Source organism: Aegilops tauschii, chromosome 2 (genome assembly GCF_002575655.3).
Source record: "Aegilops tauschii subsp. strangulata cultivar AL8/78 chromosome 2, Aet v6.0, whole genome shotgun sequence".
NCBI classification, from domain to species: Eukaryota; Viridiplantae; Streptophyta; class Magnoliopsida; order Poales; family Poaceae; genus Aegilops; species Aegilops tauschii.
The window spans coordinates 350,936,123-350,950,793 of NC_053036.3; positions in this window are offsets into that span (position 1 = coordinate 350,936,123).

Genomic DNA, 14,671 nt, shown 5'->3' on the forward strand with positions numbered 1-14,671 from the left:
AGTGTAATATGGATGGTAGAAATATATTTTTATAATCTGAACAAATAAAAACAGCAATGTAGCAATTGATAAAAGTGAGCACAAACGGTATAGCAATGCTTGAAAATGAGGCCTAGGGTCCGTACTTTCGCTAGTGCAATCTCTCAACAATGCTAATATAATTGGATCATATAACCATCCCTCAAAGTGCGATGAAGAATCACTCCAAAGTTCCCATCTAGCGGAGAACATAAAAGAAATTTTTTGTAGGGTACGAAACCACCTCGAAGCTATTCTTTCCGATCGATTTATCCAAGAGTTCGTACTAAAATAACATCAAATAATTTCAGATTCATAATACTCAATCCAACACAAAGAACCTCAAAGAGTACCCCAAGATTTCTATCGGAGAAACAAACACAAGAACGTGCATCAACCCCTATGCGTAGATTAACCCAATGTCACCTCAGGAGTCCGCGAGTTGAGTGCCAAAACACATATCAAGTGAATCAATATGATACCCCATTGCCACCACGAGTATTCATATGCAAGACATATATCAAGTGTTCTCAAATCCATAAAAGTATTCAATCTAATAAAACGAAATCTCAAAGGGAAAACTCAATTCATCTGAAAGTGTGTTATATTGACTAGAGGGGGGGTGAATAGGTGATTTTTATGAATTCTTCACTGAGGAATTTCAGGGTGAGGAAATTCCTAAGCGAAGAACTACTTGTAGCGGAATAAGTACTCTGATGCAAACATAACAGAACATAAGCATGGTCATCATGATGAAATGAAAACAAACACAGAGTACAGAAAGCGTAAACACAGGATAAGGAGGAAGAAGACAAACAGACTGAAGAAATTGAACTGAGGAAATTGAGAAAGTCTTCAGTCAAAGTCTTCAAACAGATATGAACAAGAACACAACACAGTAATGAGGAAATGAAAGAGTTGAGGAAATAGAACCAGTTGGCTTGGTGAAGACAATGATTTGGTAGACCAGTTCCAACTGCTGTGACAGTTGTACGTCTGGTTGGAGCGGCTAGGTATTTAAACCTGAGGACACACAGTCCCGGACACACAGTCCTCACCGTATTCTCCTTGAGCTAAGGTCACACAGACCTCGCCTAATCACTCGTGGTAAGTCTTCAGGTGACTTCCAAACCTTCACAAACACGGTCACTCGGCGATCCATAATTTCCTCTTGGATGCTCTATACCATGACGCCTAACCGTCCGGAAGATGCAAAGTTTTCAAAGGTAACAAGCATCGGATCTACGCAGGATCAATCTCTTCAGTGATGCTCAATCACTTTGGGTTTGTAGGTGTTTGGGTTTGGGTTTCCTCACTTGATGATTTTCGCTCAAAGTCCTCGGAGGATGGGATGCTCTCAAATGACAAGGGTCAGTTTTTCTCGGAGCAGCCAACCAACTAGTGGTTGTAGGGGGCGGCTATTTATAGCCTAGGGAGCAGCCCGACATAATAAGACATAAATGCCTTCAATGATATGACCGTTAGGTGGGTAAGATATTTTGGGACAGCTGGCGCATAACACATCAACGGTTGGAAATTTGAGTATCAAATTCCTCAGGGCTATCATGTTCCTCACTTGTAGGCAATCCGCACTGGCGAATTCCTAACTCCTCAGTCAGAACAAATTCCTCAGAGACCAGAAGAACTTCGTCACTGTCACTGAAGAAATTCACTGAGCTGCATGAGATTTCCAATGGCTTCACTCGAAGGGATTGGTAGGTGTAGGATTTTGAGATGAGCATCACATGGAAATCTTTCCTTAGTATTTCCTCGACCCCCTTTACCTGTACGGTGTTTCCTATGACTCAAGAAAGAGAAAATGAAACTACGAAAACAAAAGTCTTCACGCTTCATGTTCCTCGCATGAATACCAAGTCTTCATGGTCACACCAATTTCTTCACATTCAAAGTCTTCAGAAATCCAAAGTCTTTAGTCGAAGACATTCATTTTTAGGGGTCGGCTTTCTCTGTAAACATCAAACTCCTCATAGACTTACAGACCTATGTACACTCACAAACACATTAGACCCTTAACCTACAAGTCTTCAATACACCAAAATCACTAAGGGCCACTAGATGCACTTACATCATCACAACAAGATAGAGAGGGGAAAACACCATATGATCCAACTATATTAACAAAGCCCGCGATACATTAAGATCATGCCATCTCAAGAACACGAGAGAGAGAGAGAGAGAGAGAGATTAAACACATAGCTACTGGTACAAACCCTCAGCCCCGAGGGTGGACTACACCCTCCTCATCATGGTGGCCGCCGGGGTGATGAAGATGGCCACCGGTGATGATTCCCCCTCCGGCAGGGTGCCGAAATGGGGTCTAGATTGGTTTTTCACGGCTACAGAGGCTTGCGGCGGCGGAACTTCTGATCTAGGGTTACCCCGAGGGTTTTTGGAATATTTGACTATTTATAGGGCAAAGAGGGGGTACGGGAGGCCACCGAGGTGGGCACAACCCACCTGGGCGCGCCTGGGCCCCCAGGCGCGCCCTGGTTGGTTGTGCCCCCCTCGGGGTACCCCCAGGTGATGCTCTGGCCCATTGGATGTCTTCTGGTCCATAAAAAATCCACAAAATGTTTCGTGGTGTTTGGACTCCGTTTAATATTGATTTCCCGCGATGTAAAAAACAAGCAAAAAACAGCAACTGGCACTGGGTCAAAAGGTTAGTCCCAAAAAATGATATAAAGTTGCTATAAAATGATTGTAAAACATCCAAGAATGATAATATAACGGCATGAATACTTCATAAATTATAAATACGTTGGAGACGTATCGTAATGCAAATAAATGAATATAACTTAATGATCTACAACCTCACAATCTGCAACCTTAGCATGGATGACGCCCATAAGCATGTGAGCAAGTTTTTCCTTCTTTGCTACATTGTCTCTAAAAACATTGATTAGGTGTTGTTGCGCAAGAATGTGCACCTCTGATTTCTCCATGATTTCCATCATTGCTTCAGCCAGTAATTGGTTCACAAGCATACATTTTTTTCATTGGATTCGAGACAGAGGAAACTGAACAGATTCAGATGGCGATTTTGGCAGGCTTGTATCATTGATAGTGGAGAGTGTCTCGACCACTTCATCATAACATAAATTATGAGGGGAACCAAACAAATTAATCAAGAGTTATTGCCATATTACTGATACGTCTCCGCCATATCTATAATTTTTTATTATTTCATGCCAATATTCTACAACTTTCATATACTTTTGGCAACATTTTATATTATTTTTGGGACTGACATATTGATCCAGTGCCCAGTGCTAGTTCCTGTTTTGTTGCACAGTTTTTGTTTCGCAGAATATCCATATCAAACAAAGTCCAAATGTGACAAAAATTTATGGAGATTTTTTTTAATATATGTGATTTTTGGGAGGAAGAATCATTTCCCCCCGCGCTCCCTTTTATAGCAGGGCGTGGCAGGAGGCTGGCTCCCCACCATTGCCGGTGTCAAAACCGGCTGATCTCGGGAAGGGGGTCCCAAAATGTGCGACTGAGGATCAAAGGTAACAGGTGGCGGCGGACACGATGTTTTACACAAGTTCGGGCCCTCTTAATGGAGGTAATACCCTACTTCCTACTTGATTGACTTTGATGAGTATAGGGGTTACAAGAGTTGATCTACCTCAAGATCGCAATGCTAAACCCTAGATGTCTAGCCTGTATGAATTCTGATAGCCTCTACGGACTAAACCCTCCGGTTTATATAGACACCAGAGGGAACTAGGGGTATACAAAGTCGGTTTACAGAAGAAGTAAACTACACATCCGGACGCCAATCTTGCCATCGACGCAAAGGAGAGTCCCATCCAGACACGGGGAAAGGTCTTCTACCTTGTATCTTCATGGCCCATCAGTCCGGCCCATGTCCCATAGCCCGGACGCCCGAGGACCCCTTAGTCCAGGACTCCCTCAGTAGCCCCCGAACTTGCCTTCAATGATGACGTAGTATCCGGCTTTTGTCTTCGAATTTGCAAGGCGGGTTCTTTATTATACTTCGAATTGACGTCAGTCTGGTTCTGACCTCGATGTGCAGCCTTTATGAGTCCTTTCTATGGTCGCTTCGATTTCCGTGTGCCGAATGAATAGAAACAGCCCATGATTTTTTTGCAAATAAACCCCTCACCACGCTCGGACGACATCTATATAAGGAGACTTAGATCCCCAAATGCCATCTCATATCGCGCAGAGGGAAAAACCACCAAGGTTAGCCATGAACAAAATCTTCCAACATGGCCAGCACTCCAGGCTCCTCTTCGCGCCCCCATGGCCCTCAGGAGGGTGATTGGCAAAGTTTCTTCGTGCCTCATCTTCAGCTGAGTCGACTCCAGATGCAGGGCTACCTTCCCCTCGCAGATCTAGTCTCCGTTCGAGCGGGCTTGGCTTCAATCGATAATGATGTGATGGCTAAGAGCTTCCCCAACCCCAACAAGGAGGAGATGGTGTGCTTCGTCCCATTCTTATTACGGGGCCTAGGATTTCCAATCCACCCCTTCCTCAGGGGCTTATTGGAATTTTATGGCATCCAACTCAACCTTACCCCTGGTTCGATTCTGCCCATCTCAGGCTTCGTCGCCCTCTGCGAACTGTTCTTAGGCATCGAGGCCCATTTTGAACTCTGGAGGAAGTTCTTTTGCCTTGTCCCCCGCCGTCGAGGAGGTTCCATTTTTTAAGTGGGCGGTGCCGAAGTATGGCGCATAGCCGGATCCAGATACCTCGTCGGAACTCCCAAAGAGGTATATGCATAGTGGTCTTCAGAATGGTTCTACATGGACGACGTCCCACCGCCGGACCCGATTCGGTGTGGCCTTCCTGAATTTTCCAGTGCCCCTTTAGAGAAGCGCCTCAACCGGCGTCCCCGAAGTCCCAAGGAAGAGGACAGTGCGGAGATAAAGAGATTGGTCAGCAAGGTCTGGTTGCTGGCCCACACCGAGCTCTCAATAGTCGAGGTCATGGCCATTGCAATAAAAAGGTGTGTTCAGCCTCTCCAATCCAGAGTAACCCCGTTATGGTGTTACAACGGAGAAGACGACGCGTCCCGTTACAGACAGAACGGTCCGGATACCCCAGCCGAACTAGCCACAATCTTGGCCGATCTGTATAATGGTGAGAAAGAAGATTTCCTCCGCTTGAACTGTCGCGAAGGCTACTCCATGTACAACCCCATTGAATGGGAAAGATTTCAATCATCTATATTATTTTATTGCTGTTATAGATACTAATCAAACTTTCCCTCACTTGCCGTAATAGTCATGGAGGAAAATGACCAAGGACGTCCACTTCCCGCTCCGCAGCCAGAGGATCATAACCGTGAGGGAGACCCTGGCTTTTGCGAGGATCTGGACATATACATAGAGCTCGATGATGGAGTATTTTATCAAGCGAGCCTTGACGGCTTAGAAGTGGCTATCACTGCCGACTACCCCCGCCTCTATCCCTTCTGCATCGTTAGTATTCTGAGGGTTCTTGAAAGGAAGTCCCTGTTTGTACTTTTGCCCATTATACCGATCCGAATTTTAATAGGATCGGCGCTCGGCGGCCCGTACCTTCCACCAGGGAAACCTCTACACGGGGTAGTCGTTCGAAACGAAAAGGGACCAGAGTGCTGCAGAAACTTCACAGCCATCCAAGAGGTATGTTTCTTTTAATACATGCCTTGGTACAAGTCCGGATTTCTCAAAGTCTCCTTTCTTCTTGATGTCAGGAGAAACACGCGGCAGACAGTGGGAAAGCGCCCTGCTAGCCGAATGTCAGCCAATCCGGTGCCGAACTCGTCAACTGGGACGGGAGCCGATGCAATGCCAGTTCCGCCGCCTCATGAGGATTCGGACGACGTATCTGTCATGAACTCCGAAGTAGAGAGCGTGATGAATCATCGTTGTTTGAAAGAAGGCATGCGCGCTCCGGCCTTTTCTGAGCAAGAATTTACCGCGCTCAGTTCGGTGGATGCATACCTCTGAGCGGCTCGAGACGGACTTGCCGGAGTCATTCAGTTGTTCTCAAAGGACATACAGGTAAAAGTCTATGCAATTTGTATGATCATATGCTAGTAGCCCCCGAGACTTGAAGCGGTGAAGCAAACCGATTTAAGGATCGACAATATTTCCAAGTTCTAAAAGAAAAGAACACTGTGCTAGCCCAGGAGCTGAGAAGAAACCATACACAACTGAATGCGGTCACCGCCGAACTGGCGGAGATGAAAAAGATCACAATGGACTCATCCAGGGAGAAAAATCTCGAGGAGGAAAAGGACAAACAATCTGAAGAGATAGAGAGCTTGAAGGCTCAGTTATTGGCCGCTCAGAGAGAGAGAATGAAAAACTGAAGGGCGGCATGTTCGGTATGTCTTCCTATTTTATCCAGAACCTCCCTAGGTGCTCTTGTTTAATCCAGAATTCAGAACATCATGACTCTGTTGCTGCAGGTCTGTTAACTGGTCGGCCGGAAGAGGAAGTATCTAGATTTCAAGGCGACGTTCTGAAGGAGCTGTCTGCGGTACATGCTCGGGCCCGGAACGCTATGAAGAGTATGGTGAAGGCTTTATGGCCATCCGATACCCCTCCAGAAAGTATGGATGGACTGGCAAACCTATTCAAAGGTGCCCGGCGCAAATTCAAGCTGTGGAAGACATCCGCCTGTCGTGAAGACGCACGAGAAGCCTGGGCCATGGTGAAGACACGCTTCACGAAACTGGATCCAAATCATATGTGCCGAGTGGGACCACAGGGACCGGACGGGAAAGAAATTCCAGTGAATTTGGTGTATGACCAAGTAATGATAGCTGTGAAATATTCGCAAGAAGACTATAGGTTAGACAGTCTGATAGGTGGAATAGATAAGGAATAGGTTTTTGATGAATGTATTAATGTACATTTGTGATCAACCTGTGTCTTTATCCGAACATGTGAAAAGATTTGTCATCGCAGGTTTTCGGCTTTAACCTCCAAACCAAAATGGTGGAGTGTTTCCGGATACTTATTCGAAATGAAAAAGAAGTATGTACTATGTCCGGAAACCAGGAAACCCAGTCTTTTTGCTCGAACAGACAAAAATTTGAGTTCGGGATGTATGTTATATTACACATGTAAGAAACATCTTCCAAGAAAAATAGTTTCATTAAGGGTTCCTTTCCTTGGATCGGCATACTATAATTATGCGTGCCGTAGTGTGTGATCCGTAATACGGAAAAACTGTCTTGCAGTATTTAGAGAGTTTGCAATAACGCAACAATCTGTGGTTTGATTGCCGACCAATTATTCCCTTAAGAATGCTAGCTTTCGGCTTCACCCATCTGAGGTACATAACTGGATAACCTGGTTGTAACAATCGCAGAGGTGCTCCCTTTATGCCCTAGACGAACAATCGGGAACGCAGGGCATAAGCACATGAGCAAGGCAACCCAGCTTGGCAAAAACTTAACTCATAGAGGTGCATATAATGGCAAAAAGGATGTATATCAGCAAACGACACATATATTGTGAGCTCTAGGCTCAGGATAATAATAGGCTTCTACTTAAAGAAGCCCCCAGTCATTGTGGGGTGTGTGCATTTAAGGATGTGTACCCCTCAAGTGTTCGGCTTGTCCGAACACATCCTGGAAAACGTATAAAAAATGAGAATAAAGAAAAAGGTGAAAGGGAGAAAAAAGGAACGAGAAAGAAGTATGGCCAGAGTTATGCGTAGAATCTTCGGAGCCGAGCAGCGTTCCATGGGTTTGGCTCTAAGCGATTATCCGATGCATTGTGAAGGCGGTAGGCTCCTCCAGTGAGAACTTCATCTATAATGAAGGGACCTTCCCATTTTGGTTTGAGCTTGTCCTTTTTCTTCTCTGGGAGGCGTAAAACGAGCTCACCGACGTTATAAGTCTTTGGCCGCACCTCTCTGCCTTGGTATCTCCGAGCCTGTTGTTGATAGAACGCGGAACGGCTGTTGCAACATTGCGCTCCTCCTCCCGGCCATCTAGGTCATCCTGCCGATCGAGCTCGGCTTCTCTCTCTTCATACGTGCGCACTCAAGGTGAGTCATGAATAATGTCACAGGGCAAGACAGCCTCTGCGTCGTACACCATGAAGAAGGGTGTGTATTCGGTCGTGCGATTGGGCGTGGTTCGCAATCCCCAGAGTACGGAATCGAGTTCCTCGACCCAGTGTTTATCTGACTCCCTTAGGGATCGCACTAGTCTGGGTTTGATGCCACTCATTATCAGGCCATTAGCCCTTTCGACCTGAACGTTTGTTTGAGGGTGGTATACGGAGGCGTAATCGAGCTTAATGCCCAGGTTAGCACACCAATTTTCCACCTCATCGGCCGTGAAGTTAGAGCCGTTGTCAGTAATAATGCTGTGCGGGACACCATAACGGTGTACGACACCAGATATAAAGTCGATTACCGGTCCGGCTTCAGCCATTTTTACTGGTTTGGCCTGTATCCACTTAGTGAATTTATCGACCATAACTAGCAAATATTTCTTCTTATGGCTTCCCCCTTTAAGGGGTCCGACCATGTCTAGCCCCCAGACCACGAAAGGCCAAGTAATGGGTATTGTTCTTAGGGCAGTGGGCGGCATATGGCTTTGATTGGCAAAAAGCTGGCATCCGACACAACGCTGTACAAGGGGCTGTGCATCTTCTCGGGACGTGGGCCAAAAGAAACCTGTACGGAAGGCCTTACTTACGAGGGCCCGAGCTGTGGCATGATGGCCGCCGAGACCAGCATGTATTTCAGCCAAGAGCTGCCGCCCCTCCTCTTCGGAGATACATTGTTGAAGAACTCCGATAGTACTTTTCTTGTAGAGTTCTCCTTCATGAACTTTGTAGGCTTTCGAGCGTCGAACGATGCGACGTGCCTCAGTCTGGTCATCAGGGAGGTCCTACCTATTAAGGTAGGCCAGGAAAGGTTCGGTCCATGGAGCGATTACAGGCATGATTTCATGGGCGGAAGGTGTCATTTCGGTGCCTGAGCCCCCGATGATATTAGAATTGTGTTCGACATCTGGGGGTATGATAGGCTCCGGACTAGTATTGCCGCTCTCGTCCTACCATACCACGGATGGCTTGAAAAGCCTTTCCACAAAGGTGTTGGGTGGGATGGGGTTGCGTTTAGCACCCATTCGAGCAAGGATGTCCGCTGCTTGATTACAATCTCGAGCCACGTGATGAAACTCGAGCCCCTCAAACCGAGCTGATATTTTGAGTATGGCATTGCGGTAGGCCGCCATCTTTGGATCTTTTGCATCCAATTCTCCATTTATTTGGGATATTACGATGTTCGAATCCCCACGCACCTCGAGGCGTTGTATGCCCATAGAAACAGCCATCCGGAGACCATGCAGTAGTGCCTCGTATTCGGCTGCGTTGTTAGAGTCCATATACATAATTTGTAATACATAACGGACTGTGTCCCCTGTAGGGGATGTTAGGCTGATGCCAGCCCCCAATCCGGCTAACATTTTAGAGCCGTCAAAGTACATCACCCAGTTGGAGTATGTGATGTACTCTTTAGGGAGTTCGGCTTCTGTCCATTCGGCGACAAAGTCGGCCAATACCTGAGATTTAATAGCTCTGCGTGGCTTATATGTTATTTCAAATGGTAAGAGCTCAATAGCCCATTTGGCAATGCGGCCAGTGGCGTCCCGTTTGTTTATAATGTCATTGAGTGGTACTTCGGAAGCCACCGTGATCGAGCACTCTTGAAAGTAGTGCTGCAGCTTCCGGGATGCCATGAAGACCACATAAACTATCTTTTGATAGTGTGGATATCGGGATTTGCATGGTGTAAGGACCGCCAGTACATAGTATACTAGTTTTTGGAGTGGGAATTTGTGTCCCTCTTCCTCTCGTTCGACGACCAGCATCGTGCTCACCACCTGGTGAGTTGCAGATATGTAGAGCAACATAGGTTCGCGACGTTTGGTGCGGCAAGGATTGGATTGCTTCCTAGCAAAGTTTTTATTTCTCCCAATCCGGCTGTTGCCACATCCGTCCACTCGAAGTGGTCTGTTCGTCGGAGTAGGCGATAAAGTGGCAGTGCCTTTTCTCCCAATCTGGAGATAAAGTGACTCAAAGTTTCCATGCACCCAGCTAGTTTTTAGACCCGCTTTAGGTCTGTTGGCGTTGGCAATTGTGACAGGGCTCGAATTTTGGCTGGATTTGCTTCGATTCCTCTATTGGAAATAATGAATCCGAGCAGTTTTTCGGCTGGAACGCCGAAGACGCATTTTTCCGGATTGAGTCGTATGTCATATGTTCGGAGGTTGTCGAACGTGAGGCATAAGTCGTCGACCAATGATTCGACATGTTTAGTCTTGATGACTACATCATCTACGTATGCCTCGACCATCTTCCCAATTTTTCTTTTCCAGGCATGTTTGAATCATGCGTTGGTAAGTGGCGCTGGCGTTTTTGAGTTCGAAAGGCATAGTCTTGAAACAGAAAGGCCCATACGGGGTAATGAATGCTGTTGCGGCCTGGTCAGATTCCTTGATCTTAATTTGATGGTATCCGGAGTATGCGTCGAGGAAACACAGTGAATCGTGTCCTGCAGTCGCGTCAATGATTTGTTCAATGCGGGGAAGCGGGAAGGGGTCCTTAGGGTAGGCCTTATTGAGGTATTTGAAATCGACACAAAGGCGCCATGATTTGTCCTTCTTTGGTACAATGACCAGGTTTGCTAGCCAGTCTGGGTGTTTGATCTCTCTGATGAACCCAGCTTCAAGTAGTTTGGCTAGCACCTCCCCCATAGCTTGTCGTTTGGGTTTGAAAAATCGCCGCAGCGTTTGCTTGACTGGTTTGAACCCCTTTATTATGTTGAGGCTATGTTCGGCCAGTTTGCGTGGGATTCCTGGCAGGTCCGAAGGGTGCCAGACAAAGATGTCCCAATTCTCGCGTAGGAACGCACGCAATGCGACATCGACCGTCGGGTCCAGGTGTGCTCCAATGGAGGTTGTCTTGTTGGGATCCGTCGGGTGAACCTGGAATTTGACTATTTCCTCTGCTGGCTTGAAGGAAGTGGACTAAGGTCTCTTATCGAGGATCACGTCGTCTCTGTCCACCGTGGAACGCAGAGTGGTTAGCTCCTCAGCCGCGAGGGCCTCGGATAGTGCCTCGAGGGCTAAGGATGCGGTTTTATTTTCGGCGCGGAGTCCTACATCCGAATCACTGGTGATGGTGATGACTCCTTTAGGCCCTGGCATTTTGAGCTTCATGCACCCGTAATGGGGTATGGCTTGAAAGCGTGTGAATGCGTCTCGCCCCAACAGGGCGTGATACCGCTATTGAAAGGTGCCATGTGGAAGAGCAACTCTTCGGACCTGTAATTCTCTGGCGTGCTGTATACTACATCGAGTTTAATTTTCCCCGAGCATTGATGTCTACTACGCAACCTTCTTCTTGTAGACGTTGTTGGGCCTCCAAGTGCAGAGGTTTGTAGGACAGTAGCAAATTTCCCTCAAGTGAATGACCTAAGGTTCATCAATCTGTGGGAGGCGTAGGATGAAGATGGTCTCTCTCAAACAACCCTGCAACCAAATAACAAAGAGTCTCTTGTGTCCCCAACACACCCAATACAATGGTAAATTGTATAGGTGCACTAGTTCGGCGAAGAGATGGTGATACAAGTGCAATATGGATGGTAGATATAGGTTTTTGTAATTTGAAAATATAAAAACAGCAAGGTAACAAGTAATAAAAGTGAGCGTAAACGGTATTGCAATGCTAGGAAACAAGGCCTCGGGTTCATACTTTCACTAGTGCAAGTTCTCTCAACAATAAAACATAATTGGATCATATAACTATCCCTCAACATGCAACAAAGAGTCACTCCAAAGTCACTAATAGCGGAGAACAAACAAAGAGATTATTGTAGGGTACGAAACCACCTCAAAGTTATCCTTTCTGATCTATCTATTCAAGAGTCCGTAGTAAAATAACACGAAGCTATTCTTTCCGTTCGATCTATCATAGAGTTCGTACTAGAATAATACCTTAAGACACAAATCAACCAAAACCCTAATGTCACCTAGATACTCCAATGTCACCTCAAGTATCCGTGGGTATGATTATACGATATGCATCATACAATCTCAGATTCATCCATTCAACCAACACAAAGTACTTCAAAGAGTGCCCCAAAGTTTCTACCGGAGAGTCAAGACGAAAATGTGTGCCAACCCCTATGCATAGGTTCATGGGCGGAACCCGCAAGTTGATCACCAAAACATACATCAAGTGAATCAATAGAATACCCCATTGTCACCACGGGTATCCCACGCAAGACATACATAAAGTGTTCTCAAATCCTTAAAGACTCAATCCGATAAGATAACCTCAAAGGTAAAACTCAATCCATTACAAGAGAGTAGAGGGGGAGAAACATCATAAGATCCAACTATAATAGCAAAGCTCGCGATACATCAAGATCATACCACCTCAAGAACACGAGAGAGAGAGAGAGATCAAACACATAGCTACTGGTACATACCCTCAGCCCCGAGGGTGAACTACTCCCTCCTCGTCATGGAGAGCGCCGGGATGATGAAGATGGCCACCGGTGATGGATCCCCCCTCCGACAGGGTGCCGGAACAGGGTCCCGATTGGTTTTTGGTGGCTACAGAGGCTTGCGGCGGCGGAACTCCCGATCTATTCTGTTCCCCGAAGGTTTTAGGGTATATTGGTATATATAGGAGGAAGAAATACGTCAGGGGAGCCACGAGGGGCCCACGAGGGTGGAGGGTGCGCCCCCTGCCTCGTGCCCTCCTCGTTGATTCCCTGACGTGTACTCCAAGTCCTCTGGATTGCTTCCGTTCCAAAAATAACTTTCCCGAAGGTTTCATTTCGTTTGGACTCCGTTTGATATTCCTTTTCTGCGAAACACTGAAACAAGGGAAAAACAGAAACTGGCACTGGGCTCTGGGTTAATAGGTTAGTCCCAAAAATAATAAAAGTGTTTAATAAGGCCCGTAAACATCCAAAACAGATAATATAATAGCATGGAACAATCAAAAATTATAGATACGTTGGAGACGTATCAGCATCCCCAAGCTTAATTCCTGCTCGTCCTCGAGTAGGTAAATGATAAAAACAGAATTTTTGATGTGGAATGCTACCTAACATATTTATCAATGTAATCTTCTTTATTGTGGTAAGAATATTCAGATCCATAAGATTCAAGACAAAAGTTTAATATTGACATGCAAATAATAATACTTCAAGCATACTAACAAAGCAATCATGTCTTCTCAAAATAACATGGCCAAAGAAAGCTATCCCTACAAAATCATATAGTCTGGCTATGCTCTATCTTCATCACACAAAATATTTAAATCATGCACAACCCCGATGACACACCAAGCAATTGTTTCATACTTTTGATGTTCTCAAACTTTTTCAATCTTCACGCAATACATGAGCGTGAGCCATGGACATAGCACTATAGGTGGAATAGAATGGTGGTTGTGGAGAAGACAAAAAGGAGAAGATAGTCTCACATCAACTAGGCGTATCAACGGGATATGGAGATGCCCATCAATAGATATCAATGTGAGTGAGTAGGGGTTGCCATGCAACGGATGCACTAGAGCTATAAGTGTATGAAAGCTCAAAAAGAAACTAAGTGGGTGTGCATCCAACTCGCTTGCTCACGAAGACCTAGGGCATTTTGAGGAAGCCCATCATTGGAATATACAAGCCAAGTTCTATATTGTAAAATTCCCACTATTATATGAAAGTGACAACATAGGAGACTCTCTATCATGAAGATCATGGTGCTACTTTGAAGCACAAGTGTGGTAAAAGGATAGTAGCATTGTCCCTTCTCTCTTTTTCTCTCATTTTTTTATTTGGGCCTTTTTTTTATGGCCTCTTTTTTTTCTTCCCTTTTTTTCGTCCGGAGTCTCATCCCGACTTGTGGGGGAATCATAGTCTCCATCATACTTTCCTCACTGGGATAATGCTCTAATAATGATGATCATCACACTTTTATTTACTTACAACTCATGAATTACAACTCGATACTTGGAACAAGATATGACTTTATATGAGTGGGCCCAGAGATACCTCTTCGTTTACGCGGAGTGACAAATCCCAGTCTCGATTCGTGCCAACCCAACAGACACTTTCGGAGATACCTGTACTGCACCTTTATAGTCACCCAGTTACGTTGTGACGTTTGGTACACCCAAAGCATTCCTACGGTATCCGGGAGTTGCACAATCTCATGGTCTATGGAAATGATACTTGACATTAGAAAAGCTCTGAGCAAACGAACTACACGATCTTGTGCTAGGCTTAGGATTGGGTCTTGTCCATCACATCATTCTCCTAATGATGTCATCCCGTTATCAACGATATCCAATGTCCATGGTCAGGAAACCGTAACCATCTATTGATCAACGAGCTAGTCAACTAGAGGCTTACCAGGGACATGGCGTTGTCTATGTATCCACACATGTATCTGAGTTTCCTATCAATACAATTCTAGCATGGATAATAAACGATTATCATGAACAAGGAAATATAATAATAACCTATTTATTATTGCCTCTAGGGCATATTTCCAACAGTCTCCCACTTGCACTAGAGTCAATAATCTAGTCCACATCACCATGTGATTAACACTCATAGGTCACAT